This window comes from Ambystoma mexicanum, chromosome 5q, assembly GCF_040938575.1.
Source record: "Ambystoma mexicanum isolate Mex_15411 chromosome 5q, UKY_AmexF1_1, whole genome shotgun sequence".
Lineage (NCBI taxonomy): Eukaryota > Metazoa > Chordata > Amphibia > Caudata > Ambystomatidae > Ambystoma > Ambystoma mexicanum.
In genome coordinates, this window is record NC_090933.1 from 375182278 (window position 1) to 375196226 (window position 13949).

A 13949-nucleotide genomic window follows, 5' to 3' on the forward strand; every position below is an offset into this window, starting at 1 on the left:
AAGTAGAATATCACCATAATAATTGTATTATTACTCAAACACACTGTAAGGTTAATTCATGCTATTTCTGTGCCTAAAAATAGAGATTCTGCACCATTCTGTCCAAAACTCCCCATGTCTTTAACAGCGATTTACAGCCAGAATGGCCCACAAATTCCTATTTTTTGACAAACAAATTACCCAACTCAGCCGCTAGAATTTAGATGTTATAGAAACAACTGTTTTAATTATATAGCATTAGATATACTATTTATACTTCTCCACACCACTAGCTTACGTTTTTATGTCATCTGAACCCCAGTTTAGTAACACATTAATTCAAGAACCTCCATCCCTACTAGTTGTAGTTCCCAATGCACAATCAGACACCATTACATACATCTTTATCATCTTACTAAAACACTCATGCACACAGCACACGTACATTGCAGAACACCCCAACCCATACCTTCTTTCTTTTTTTCAACAGACCCTAAAGAATGCCTACCAAAAATCAAGTCTGTAGAAAGCAACGCAGAAGTACAGCAAATGAAAATAAAAGTATCCAACATAAGCATGCACCTCTAGCAGAATTTGTAAAAAAAAGTTGAAACAAAACAGCTAATACAGTCATTTAGTGAAACAAAAGAAGTTTCAAGTACAAAAACTTTGCCTCCTCTATCAAAATGTAACACAAACCAAAAAACAATTAACAGAAAATCAGCTATCACTACAGATAAAACTGCTTCTTTAAATCTTGATATAGTGCAAAGTAAGCATACCAAGAAAAGTATTTTATCCAAAATATTCCGTCACAAAGTCCTTCAAAATCTTATAAAAATAGGAGAGAAACCAGGTTCAATGCTTAAAACATATCGTAGGAAATTAATCTAAGAAGCGTTGATAGACAGTGCAATTCTTCTCAAAAGAAAGTTATTTATTTTAGTGTTAAACAAAATGAAACCACTAACAAAACTAATAACTAAATTACAAAAAAGACTTCTCAATAAACGAAATGTCAACAGAAAGAACTGTATCTGCGGAGGTGAATGGAGTCACACTACGAGCACAGAACCATACTTTAATGAAGAAGCGTACAAACAAAAGCAAACAAATACAATTGCCATAAATAGCATTTTGTCGAGGTTATGAAAAAGTTAATAATACCATAATGGAACAAGAAGTACTCCTTACAAAAATATGCACTGAAAACTTAGAATTACCCCTCCATACCACTGAATCAGAACGTCTAGTGTAATAATGGCCATGCACGTCAATGTGTAACATTCCCAAACAATTTTTCAAGTCTTTATGCCAATTCCTCAATCAATATGTGAAAAGCAAAGACAAAACCAAAATTAAACTACTGCAAAATATGGATACCTGTCCAGTACGCAAGTACACAGAACTACAAGAACATTCATTGGCCTGCATTACAGGAGATACTTGCAAAACACCTTCTATGATATCAAAAGGATATCAACACATCATTCAACTATAAGAAATCTAGTTTATAAACTGTACTATGCTAAAAGTCCTGCTTTAGCACTAGCCAATTTAAATAACATCGTTCTACATGGTACAGCAAAAGACCTGCTAGAAGAAATCAACTATATCCAGAAAAAGAAACACTAAAATTTTAAAGTACATCATCTGAAGTACCAAACCATGTGTGTGTATGTTGCCGCAGAACTTTTTATAAAAGTAACACAAAAACTGTAGACCTATCATACAAAATAGAAGACAATGATTATTCTAAATGGTTTGAATTAGTTCTCTACCTTATAGCAGAAAACAAATACAAAATAACTGACCCCGTAATACTTAGCAGTTACTGCACTACAAAATTTGACAACAACCAAACTCCTTCTCGTGCTATCACAAATAATTTGGAATTATATCCACTACCAAAACCCCTTCAACAAATTAATTTATATGAGAGCATCATAATTCAAACAGTGCACCCATTTCAAGCAATAATACGCCTTCAACCAAAAACTGCAAAATTACCTCCCTCTGAATTAGTGAACGGTATTAGTGGAAAAGTAGTGTATTTACCATTATATCTAAAAGAAAATGTGCACACTCTAGGGGTGCAACGTCCAATGCAACAATCTTTAATTATCTTGGTAAATGGAGTACCTACAAAAGACAAAAAAAATTGGCAACAACTGGTAGATTTACATAAAGTTATAGAAGCCTTGCACTATCTTAAATAGAATAATGAATATTACAAAGAAATTAATATTGAAGAAAACTTGAAGGATACAACTGAAATAATTCAAGAGACACAAGAAGCTGGTCAATTTGAGCTCCTAGGTCCTGCTACAATATCAAACACTTTAGACCATTATACAATTCAACCATTGCACTCTAATGACACCATAGAAGATGCACTAGAAACATACCAAATGCGTCAAACAAAAGGATCACCAATCAGCACGTGGGAAAAAAGTATAGAAGCACGTGCTTTTCCTCTACTCTTTCCAACTGGCAAAGGAGGAAGGTACGATGATAGACCTATTCAAATATCAGCATCAGAATACCGCTCATTACGGATGTATTCTGAAGATCCCAGATTTAGACAAAATGTGGAATACATATTTCACCTACTCTTTGAAAGTGAACTAGCAACTTTATGTTACGGAGTTGCACACATATTAAAATCAGGATCACACTTTCAAAATATGACAGCTACACAATTATTACAAAAAGTTCAACAAAAAGATGAGGTTTTACAATCAAATATTGCAAATCTTTTAGCAAATATGTGTGGTACTAAAGAGTACTGGTTTCGACGTCACAGAGATGTACGTTGTATGATCAGAAACCTTGGCCCCCCCACTTGGTTTGTTACATTAAGGTGTGCAGAACATGCATGGGAAGATTTACATGATTTCCTACGCATATCAAACAAAAACAAAACAAACATATATATACTAACAACTGGAGAACTTTGTTCTCTGGATCCTGTTAATGTTTTAAGATATTTTCACCATCGCTTCATTGCTATGCTACATTTTATTTGTAATAAAACTGTTCCCCCTCTTGGAGAAATGCAACACTTCTTTTGGAGAAAAGAATACAAAGCCAGAGGAGCACCACATATCCACATGCTTTTATGGATTAAAGTTGCTTCTAAATTTGGTCAAGACAGTGATGCCACTGTTTTACAGTTTATTGAAAAATATGTCACTTGTGAAATTCCATCAGAATCCACAAATAGTGATCTTCATGCACAAATTTTACAATTTCAAAGACACAAATGTGGCAAATATTGTCGTCGCAAATACAAAAACAAAGGGAAATACTACACCAAATGCCGATTTGGTTTCCCTAGACCAGTTACAAATACAGGTCAAGTGAACAACCTCATGTTTTCAGTTAGACACAGTGTTAAAGGTAAGTCACCTAAAAATACATATTACATAAAAAGAAAAGAAGAAGAAAAATATATCAATGATTACAATGCAATCATTGCTCACTTATGGAATGAAAACATAGATGTGCAGTACATTGCAGACAATTCTACTGCAGTTGCACGATATGTCACAGCATACTTAACCAAAGCAGAAAAGACAGAGCAGCAAGACCTCTGGAAAGACCTGTCATCAGATAAAACAGTATCTCAGAAAGTATACAGCTTGGGCATAAAAATACTGTGCCATAGAGAGTGTGGATCCTATGAAGCAGCTGATCGTTTAACTGGTACTGCATTGTGTGGTAAATTTGAAAATATAGTATGGCTAAGTCTTAGTCCAGCTAAATATAGAAAAAGAGTTCTAAAATCATATGAAGATATAGAAACAATAGCCAAACATGATCCCAACAGCCAAGACATTTTAAAAAACTATTTATTGGACACATACTACCCAAACAGGAGTACCACTTTGGAAACCATGTGTCTATACCACATAGCCCAAAACTACACATACAAAAATAATATAAAACCTGATGAAAAAAACGGTAAATACAGAGTGACAAACTGTGAAGGCAGCTTAGTTAAACTCACTAAACCAAATTTAATTAATCATATCAAATTGTCATTAAAGACTCCTCAACATAAAGAAGTATATTACATGTCCCTGCTACAACTCTTCAAACCATGGAGAAAAGAAGAACAAATACTAGATAACTATGACTCATATGAGGATGCTTTCAAAGCAAATGAAAGCACTATAACTGATGTAAACTTTACACAGTACAAAACAATGTTGCACAATGAACAGCAACACGAAGAAGAATTCGAAGCCCAACTAGATAAGGACACTCCTGACAGTAGTCAACCTTCTGTAACAGGAAGCCAAGAACCACTGGGAGAACCACTAATAACAACTGAGGCAGAATTAGCTATGATAGAAGTAGAAAACACCATGGGCCTCATTACAACCTGCCAGTCCGGGACCGTGCAAAATCCGTGATGGCGGTAAAAACGTTTCCGTGTCCGCAAGGGTGCGGAAAAACCGCACGATTACACGCTGTCGGTCGCGCGCACCACACGGACTCGGAAACGTTGTTACCGCCGTCACGGAATACCCCACGGAAATGGAAATAACGAAGCCACAAGTGGCGCAAAACCCGTTTCCGCCTCCGCCGCCACGGACACGGAACCGGAAATACCATGATCGCCAAAACAGGAAACAGAGAGGCGGCCATCATATAAAAGCACAATCCATTGCCATCCAGAGCCAGCACAAGCACAATCCTGACTCTGAGAAGCCAAAAGGGACCACTAGCATGTCTGCCAGGATTCCTGCTCAGAGGCAGCGCAAACAGCGCTTCAGCGAGGCGGAGCTAACCGTCTTGGTGGAGCACATTGTGGACAATGCTGAGATGCTGTTCAGCGCCGACCAACGGCGTGCCACACAGCAGCGGAGGAAGGAGGTGTGGGCCGAAGCTGCACGCAAGTGCACCGCTGTGGGCGTGGCAGTGAGGAGCGTGAAGGACTGCCACAAGCGTTGGGACGACCTGAGGCTGAGGGTACGCAACCTCATTTCCACGCACCGCCAACGCAGCAGTGGGACAGGCGGAGGACCCCCTTCCCCACTGAGGCTGCAAGCATGGGAGGAGCGTTGCAGCAGCGTCCTCCACCTAGAGGGAATCCATGGGATTGGGCAGGCTGAGGCAGGAGTGAGCCCACCTGCAGATGCCGGTAAGTGCCCAAACATGAATGCCACATGTAAATATGCAGTTGTGAGTACTGGGCCAAAGGACCCATTAACAACCCCCCCCCCCAGGCAGTGCATGTGTGGGCCAAAGGACCCATTAACAACCCCCCCCCAGGCAGTGCATGTGTGGGCCAAAGGACCCATTAACAACCCCCCCCCCAGGCAGTGCATGTGTGGGCCAAAGGACCCATTAACAACCCCCCCCCCCAGGCAGTGCATGTGTGGGCCAAAGGACCCATTAACAACCCCCCCCCAGGCAGTGCATGTGTGGGCCAAAGGACCCATTATGATCCGTATGGCAACCAATATCACTGAATGCAGACACCAGCAATCAGATGCATGTGACTAACACTATTCAATGTACAATCTAAATGACGCATGTGATGCACCCATCTGCCACCACAACAACACTAATTGCATGCCCTTTGTGTCCCCACAGCCGTTTCAAGTGACAGTGATACTGCACAACAGGCCAGCCAATCAGCATCGGCAAGTACACTAGCCACCGCCACCACACAGGAGGATGCTGCCGGCAGTTCTGCACCTCTGGCCACATTACCAGCCACCACAGATGTGCATCACACCACCACCACCACCAACATCCCCACCATCTCCACACTGGCTGAGTCCAGACAGGTGCCACAGGAACCTATCATGGCCACCCAACAAAACACCGAAGGCAGCAGCACTGCAGAGGGGGCGGCCTGCAGTGATAACAGTGCCCCGCAAGAGCACTCGGAAACAGGGCCACAGGGGGAGATGCCCACATTGGAAGACCTGGGCTCCTTCCATGAGCTGGGGTTCAGCCCCACTTCACTGGGGAGTCCCATGAGGTCGCCCACCCCATCCATGGCCGAACTGAATGCCCGCATGCAGCGGATGGAGGACCAGCAGGCTACCCTCACCCAGCTGGTGGAGAGGCAGCTAGAGGAATCCAGGCTGCAGAGGGAGAGCTACAGCGCCTCAGTGCGTCGCCTGTCGAGGTCCATTGGACGCTTTGCGAGCACCATAGTGACCCTTGCACGCCATGTGCGGGAGGGCAATGACCACACCTCCAGGCTTGTGGAGGCCATGTTGGTTGGCCAACAGGCAAATCTGGCACGGATGCCCTCAATCCCTGATTCTGGCCAATCAAACACTACCACCCCATCCAGCTCCACTACTGCCAGTCCAAGGAGGCGCTCGAGTAGGCTAACGGGTCCCTTGGGCAAGGTTGCACAGAAGCGCACACGGAAGTGATGGCATGTGTGTGGGGCAGTGCAGGACACATGTGGACTACAAGGGTGTGAGAGGGGTGGTCACGTTTGGGTGGTGGGGTAGGTAGTTTTGGGGGTTTGGACAATGGGCTCTGGGTGGGGGTGGGCACGTTTGGGTGGTGGGTGGCCCCGGGTGTACAGCTTCCCTAACCAATGCACCTTCTTCCCTGTTGTTATTACATCAATACATCACCATTTCAAATCAAGACATACATGTGTGGACATTGATCATTTATTTTGCAGTGCAACTATTAATTCATTGTCGTCACCATGTTTGTGCATTACTGTGAATGTGCTGTGACCCAAAAGTAAATGCGAATCAGGGCATCCCGTGCTCTCTGGCCATCATGTGCACCCCCAGGGGGAGGCGGTGCCATCCCATCCCCATCTCCATCTCCATCCCCATCTCCATCCCCATCTCCATCCCCATCTCCATCTCCATCCCCATCCCCATCCCCATCTTCCTCATCTGCGTCTGGTGGCATTGGGATGTTCCTGCGCAGGCATATATTGTGCAGCATGGCACATACCAGCGTGATTTTGCCCGTCTTCACTGGGCTGTACAGCAGTGATCCGCCAGATCTGCTCAGACAGCGGAAACGGGCCTTCAGCAGTCCAAATGTCCTCTCAATCATTCCACGTGTGCGGATATGTGCCCTATTGTATGCCTCTTCATGCCTGTTCCTTGGTCTCCGTACAGGTGTCATCAACCATGGCGTGAGTGCATATCCCGCATCACCTACATGGGATGTAGATGGGGGAACATGTCAGTGTTAGTGGCATCATGTCCTCATCTGCTGCTGTGCATTCTTGTATCATCATTCATTCATGCATATGAACCATGCAGTGTCTGGAGGTATGTTTTGGCCATCACGAGGAATGTCGCTGACTGCATATGGGCCTACACATTTACTTGCATGTTTGCTGTGCCCTGCGGGTGACATTTGATTGTGTGCATGTCATGGTGCAGTGCTGTCCACACATGGCAGAGTGACTTCACTGTACGGAAGTAGTAAATACTCGTCGTATCATTTACACGCCTCTCGTGCATTTTGGGGCAGTGTTTCAATTGAGGGTGGGTGTCTGCAGTGGCACAGGGTTCATGGGACAGTGACGGGATTGGCTGTGGCAGTGTGTGCACGGGCACATTGTGGTGCCCTGTCATGTCTTCCTTCATGATGTTTGGCATCCGCTGTGTATTTGGTAGATGGAAGGGGGGTGATGCATGTGCGGTCACAGCGGCACACTCACAATGCTCATTGCCTGGACACACACACACCACTCCGACAGGGTTGTAGCATCGTCAGCTGTACTCACCCAATAGCCACGTGCTTTGTCCGGCATAGCGTTCCATGTACCGTGGCAACGTGGAATTCCGCAGTACCATTGAGTCATGTGATGAGCCTGGGAAACGTGCGCAGCAGTGTGTAATCAGTTGCATGGCATCACAGACCATCTGGACATTCAAAGAGTGATACTGTTTCCTATTGCGGAACACCGCCTCAATTGCATGTGGTACTGTCAGCTCGACGTGGGTGCAGTCAACTGCGCCTATGCAATTTGGCATGCCTGCTATGGCATGGAAGGCCAACTTGGTGGCAATGACCCCGGGGAGGGTGCGGGGTAGGGCTATGTGTTCCGACACATGGCGCAACATGGCATCCAGTACCTGTACCAGGACTTTTGAGAAGCACGGTTGTGATATGCCGTGCAGCTCACCAACCGTGTGTTGATAGGTGCCAGTGCCAAGGAAATGCAGAACTGAGACAACCTTCAAGAGGGGGGGGATGGCAGTGGGGGTGTCAATTAGGCTGCTGATGTTGTCCTCAATCATGGCGGTGATGTGCAGGATTGTTGCACGGTCCAGCCGGTATAAGGTGTGGATCTGTCCTGGGGTGAGGTTCCAGGGTGAGGCCCTGATGCGTGGTATTGGTGGCTGGCGGCGGGGTCGGGCTGGCTGGGCAATGGGGTTTGCCATGGCTGCAGGGTTGGCTGGTTGCCGCCTGCGCCTCCTCCGCCTACGCCTCCTCCTCTGCGCCATTGCTGCCACCATGTGCAGTACTGCCTGTTGGTTGAGTAGGCCCAGTCCCAGTGCTACTAGCCCTGCTGCCTGCATGGTTCTGTGTTGTGTTGGGCTGGGTGTGGCCCTTTTGTAGGCTCCCAGTGGCCTGCTAGGTCCAGCTGGGCTGATTTGGTGCACCTGTGCCCTGATTCAGTTCAGCCGGCAGTGTATAACGCCATGTTCGCGGTGGCGGCGGTTCCGCCACCGTGATCACGGTGTTTCCGCCATTTTTTTCCCGGTATTTCCGTGTCCGCGCTAGTTGTGATGCTCACGGTGTTTCGTGTTGCCGGTAACGGAGGGGTTTCCGTGCAGGCGGAATTAAGGGGAACCCTATTTCCGCGGTGGCGGTTTAGGGTGGTGCTATTACCGGGGCCGCGGGTCATGATTGCGCGGACATGCAAACGGTGCCGGTATGGTTTTACCGGCAGTGTTAATTCCGGACCGGAGTACTTGTAATGAGGCCCCATGTGTCAGTATGAAGATAAAGAAGACTTAACTATACTACAATCAAAATTAAACAATGAGCAACATAGCATTTTTCAAGAAGTAACAAAAGAAATTGCGCATGGTGTACAAAATGAAAACAAAGAATGCACCTGCCAAAATTACAAACCTATACTATTGTACGTCAGTGGTGAAGCTGGTTCTGACAAAACATTCCTAATCAAAATCATCAGTCAGTTCCCTCAACAATTGACAAACAACAAACTGTCAGCTGTTGTCACTGCCCCCACAGGTTTAGCTGCCTACAACATAGGTGGTGTCACTTTACACTGATTACTACTCCTGCCAGTAGAACACCAAAACAAATTAGACTATTACAAAGTTTCTACACAAGCCGCAATGGAACTACGCAGAGTATTGAAACAAATGAAAATGCTACTAATAGATGCAGTGAGCATGGTGTCCAACCTAATGTTGGCTTTGATTCACCTCAGATTACAAGAAGTACTCAAAACACACTATGAAGAGCTCTTTGCAGGAAAGCACATTATTGTTTTCGGAGATCTTCTTCAATTGACACCAGTAAAAGGTGAGCCTATTTTCAAAACACTAGGACACAAACTCTGCCCTAAAACTGTTGGCAGCATTGGAAATGTAAACCTTTGGTAACATTTCCAATACAGAGAATTAACAGAAAACATGCGGCAAACTGCAGATCTCACTTATGCCAACATCTTAAAAAGTATCAGAGTTGGTATACTTTCTAAAGAAGCAGAAGCAATATTGAAAACCCGGCACATTCATGCACTTTATGGTGATAATGCATGTGCTACAGATGTTATGGAACAATTAGCCCACAAAAATGTCAATTGTATGGCCTTAATGCCAACTCTTGCAAGCTGTTTCAAATCCAATGAAATAATGTTAAGTAAAGAAATGCAACCAATAATGGAAATTAGCGCCACAGAAAAACTAGATGTACATGGTATGACACTACCCATGTGTGACCAAGCCACAACAAGACTAAATAGTTTAGAAAAATCAATTTCAAACACAGCAGGCTTGGAAAAGATATTAAAATTATCCTTAAATTGCAGAGTAATGCTTAAACCTAACCTTGACGTGGACCAAGGACTAGTTAATGGAGGACTGGGTACAGTTGTTGGCTTTCAAACATACCCACGTGACAACAAAATTCAGTTTGTCAATATTCTCTTTGACAAACTTTCAGAAGTAAAAAGGATAGGACGGTCAACAGCACGATTCCTTCTCTTCAAAGACATGTATGTACGCAGAGAACAATTTTCTCTAACTATTGCATACGCAGTCACCATTCATAAATCACAAGGTCTTATCCTAGACAAAGCAATGATAGACATTGGTAACACAGTCTTTAAAGAAGGCATGAGCTACATAGCACTATCACGCTTACGTACACTTGACGGTCTATTTCTAATCAACTTTGATGCAAGTAAAGTAAACGCTGATATTCCTTGCATTTTAGAATACAATAGACTTCGCTTACTATACACCCCCCATCTAAACACATATTCTGTACCACAAACAGTAAAACGTTGTAAAAGAAAACTAAATCAAACAGAAATGCAACAGGATGTCACTGCAAATCCTCCAAAGAGAGTAAAAGAAACTAAAACTTCATCAAGTACCACAAACATAAAAGAACCCATTAGGGAAAGTAAACCAGGTACTTCATCAAAGAAGGAAGACAAACAAAAAAAAAAATCAATCAGATAAAGAACTACCTGTACCATTTAAACTCTCTAATATAGTTGGAGTAAGTTGCTACGCAAATGTAGCAATGAATGTTCTATTTCAATTGCCACCAATTGTTGACAACATTTACTTACACAGTACAGACCAATTGTGTTTGCAAATGTTAGTACTTCACAGAAAAGCAACAAATAATCCTGACAACACGTATAGTGTTTATGGAATAAGACAACAATTGGACTACTGTGCTGGAATGGTTAAATTCACTATAAACTCACAGGAAGATCCACAAGAATTTCTAATGTACTTACTACAAGTAAAAACGGAAACATACCTATAAATGAAATCTTCCAGATTTCATACATGTGGAAACATACATGCACTCTCTGCAACAATGTGACACAAGAAGAAATCCCCAATGAACGCTTCATATATATATATATCAATACCTAATTGTTAATCCATTCCATTTCAGCAACTTGTACAAAATGCAAACCATGGTAGATTATGTACTACCTGCAATTCGGATGAATGCTCCACGTTAGTAATACAAACACATAGTAAATACGTAATACTAATGCTTCTACGTTACAATGCAGATGGTACCAAAAACAACTGCAAGCTGACTGGATTCACACATGGTCAAATATCACTTGGTAAGAAAACCTCTTCACAACAATAGGTATAACCTACCACGCAGGAGCCACAACCAATTCAGGGCACTAAACTGCATATATAAAAAAGAAATGTGGATGGTTTGAATGTAATGATAGCACCATTACTCTAAAGCAGAGATTACCAGCAAATCTTACAAACGCTTATTTAATGTTCTTAAAACCAAAATTTGACAACTAAACTGTACTTAAACCTTAAGTAAACTTGTAGTAAAAAAATATGAACTGTTAGAATATTCCAAAAGCTATCTAACTGCCCAAAGATTCTACAACAACTAATCAGATAAATGAACATCACTAAATTAGAGCAAAAAATAGACAGTTAGAATACGCCAATTGGTATCTAACTGTCCCAAAATTTAACAATATCCAAACAGACAAATCAATACCACTAAAATATATAAAAAAAATAGACAGTTAGAATACGCCTACTGGTATCTAACTGCTCCAAAATTTTACAATATCCAAACAAATAAATAATATGTTACTGCTCCAAAAAACTGCAACAAGCCAATGTATAAAGCATTAGCTAGAAACAAGAAGTGAACACTGAAAACAAACAAACAAATAAACTGTAGCATAACAGAAAAAGGTTTTTTTTTAAATCCAACATGGATTTTTTTTTCTCCCACAGACCCAATGATTTTAGCAACAAACACAGAAACTGAACAAATTGCACAGTACTCTGGTTTGTAATCTACTAAATATGAGGGTAAAAAAAAAAGTTGATTATACAATGTAATAAGTCATTACAAAATACTAATACTAACATGCTATTTTCTTTTATCACAGAAATGAACAAGACATACATGTACTCCAGTTACTAAACCAAAGAGTGAGTATATTATAATAAGTACAAACATCGCAGCATATCACACCCATAGTGGCTTATAACTTTGTTCCTTTAATTTTGTTTTTGACCCAAAGTTATAAGCCACTATGAGTGTGATATGCTGCGGTGGTTGTGGCCAGGGCATAGAGTGTTGGGTGCATGGCCAAATGGCCATGCAGCCAACACTCTATGCCCTGGCCACAACCACCGCAGCATATCACACTCATAGAGTGAAACATTTCAACTATGGCCTGTGGAAACTTTTAATGTCCACGGACAAAATGAGTGTTCTTAGAACACTTTCAACTTGCCAGCGAACAATACGGACAGCGTCCTCAGAACACCCCAATTTTTTTATTTGCGAACATTTCAGGACACTGCAAGTGTTCTTATTACACATTCAACTTGCCAGCGAACAATACAGATAGCGTCTTCAGGACACCCCCTACGAACATTTCAGGACACCACGAGTGTTCTTAGAACACTTTCAACTTGACAACAAACAATACGGACAGCGTCCTCAGAACACCCCCATTTTGTTTATTTGCGAACATTTCAGGACACCGCGAGTGTTCTTAGAACACATTCAACTTGCCATCGAACAATACGGACAGCGTCCTCAGGACACCCCCATTTTGTTTATTTGCAAACATTTCAGGACACTGCGAGTGTTCTCAGAACACATTCAACTTGCCATCGAACAATACGGACAGCGTCCTGAGGACACCCCCATTTTGTTTATTTACGAGCATTTCAGGACACCACGGCTGTTCTTGAACACATTCAACTTGCCAGAGAACAATACGGACAGCGTCCTCAAGACACCCCCATTTTGTTTATTTACGAACATTTCAGAACACCGCGAGGGTTCTTAGAACACATTCAACTTCACATCGAACAATATGGACAGCGTCCTCAGGACACCCCCATTTTGTTTATTTACGAACATTTCAGGACACCACGAATGTTCTTAGAACACATTCAACTTGCCAGAGAACAATACGGAGAGCGTCTTCCGGACACCCCCTATGAACATTTCAGGACACCGCAAGTGTTCTTTGAACACTTTCAACTTGACAACGAACAATACGGACAGCGTCCTCAGAACACCCCCATTAAGACCTCCATTTTGTTTATTTGCAAACATTTCAGGCCACCGCGAGTGTTCTTAGAACACATTCAACTTCCCATCAAACAATACAGACAGTGTCCTCAGGACACCCCCATTGTGTTTATTTACGAACATTTCAGGACACCACAAGTGTTCTTAGAACACATTCAACTTGCCAGAGAACAATACGGACAGTGACTTCAGGACACCCCCATTTTGTTTATTTACGAACATTTCAGGATACCGCAAGTGTTCTTAGAACAGTTTCAGCTTGCTTGCGAACAAAACTGACACATATTGCATCCTCAGAACACCCCCCCCATTTAGTTTATTTAGAACATTTCAGAACAGCAGTGCTGTCCGCAGACAAATCAAACACAACAAGAGCATCTACTACATAAAAAAACACAACATTTAACCTATCTCTTACTCTCCCACCCTCCCCAAACACTCTTACACACCAACACACTCTACTAAATACAAATTTTAAACCAAGTTTCACCGCGCTGTCCGTGGACGTCCGCAAATCCAAGATGGCGGGTGCTACGGAAAATCTGATGCGATTCAAGCTCCACGCCGTCCAATCAGTGAACACGTTGCATGTCCGCGGACATCACGCAAGCCGATTGGCCCATCAGGACACTGTCCACGGAGCGAACAGGGAAGTGTGTCCGCGGACCGAACACAGATAT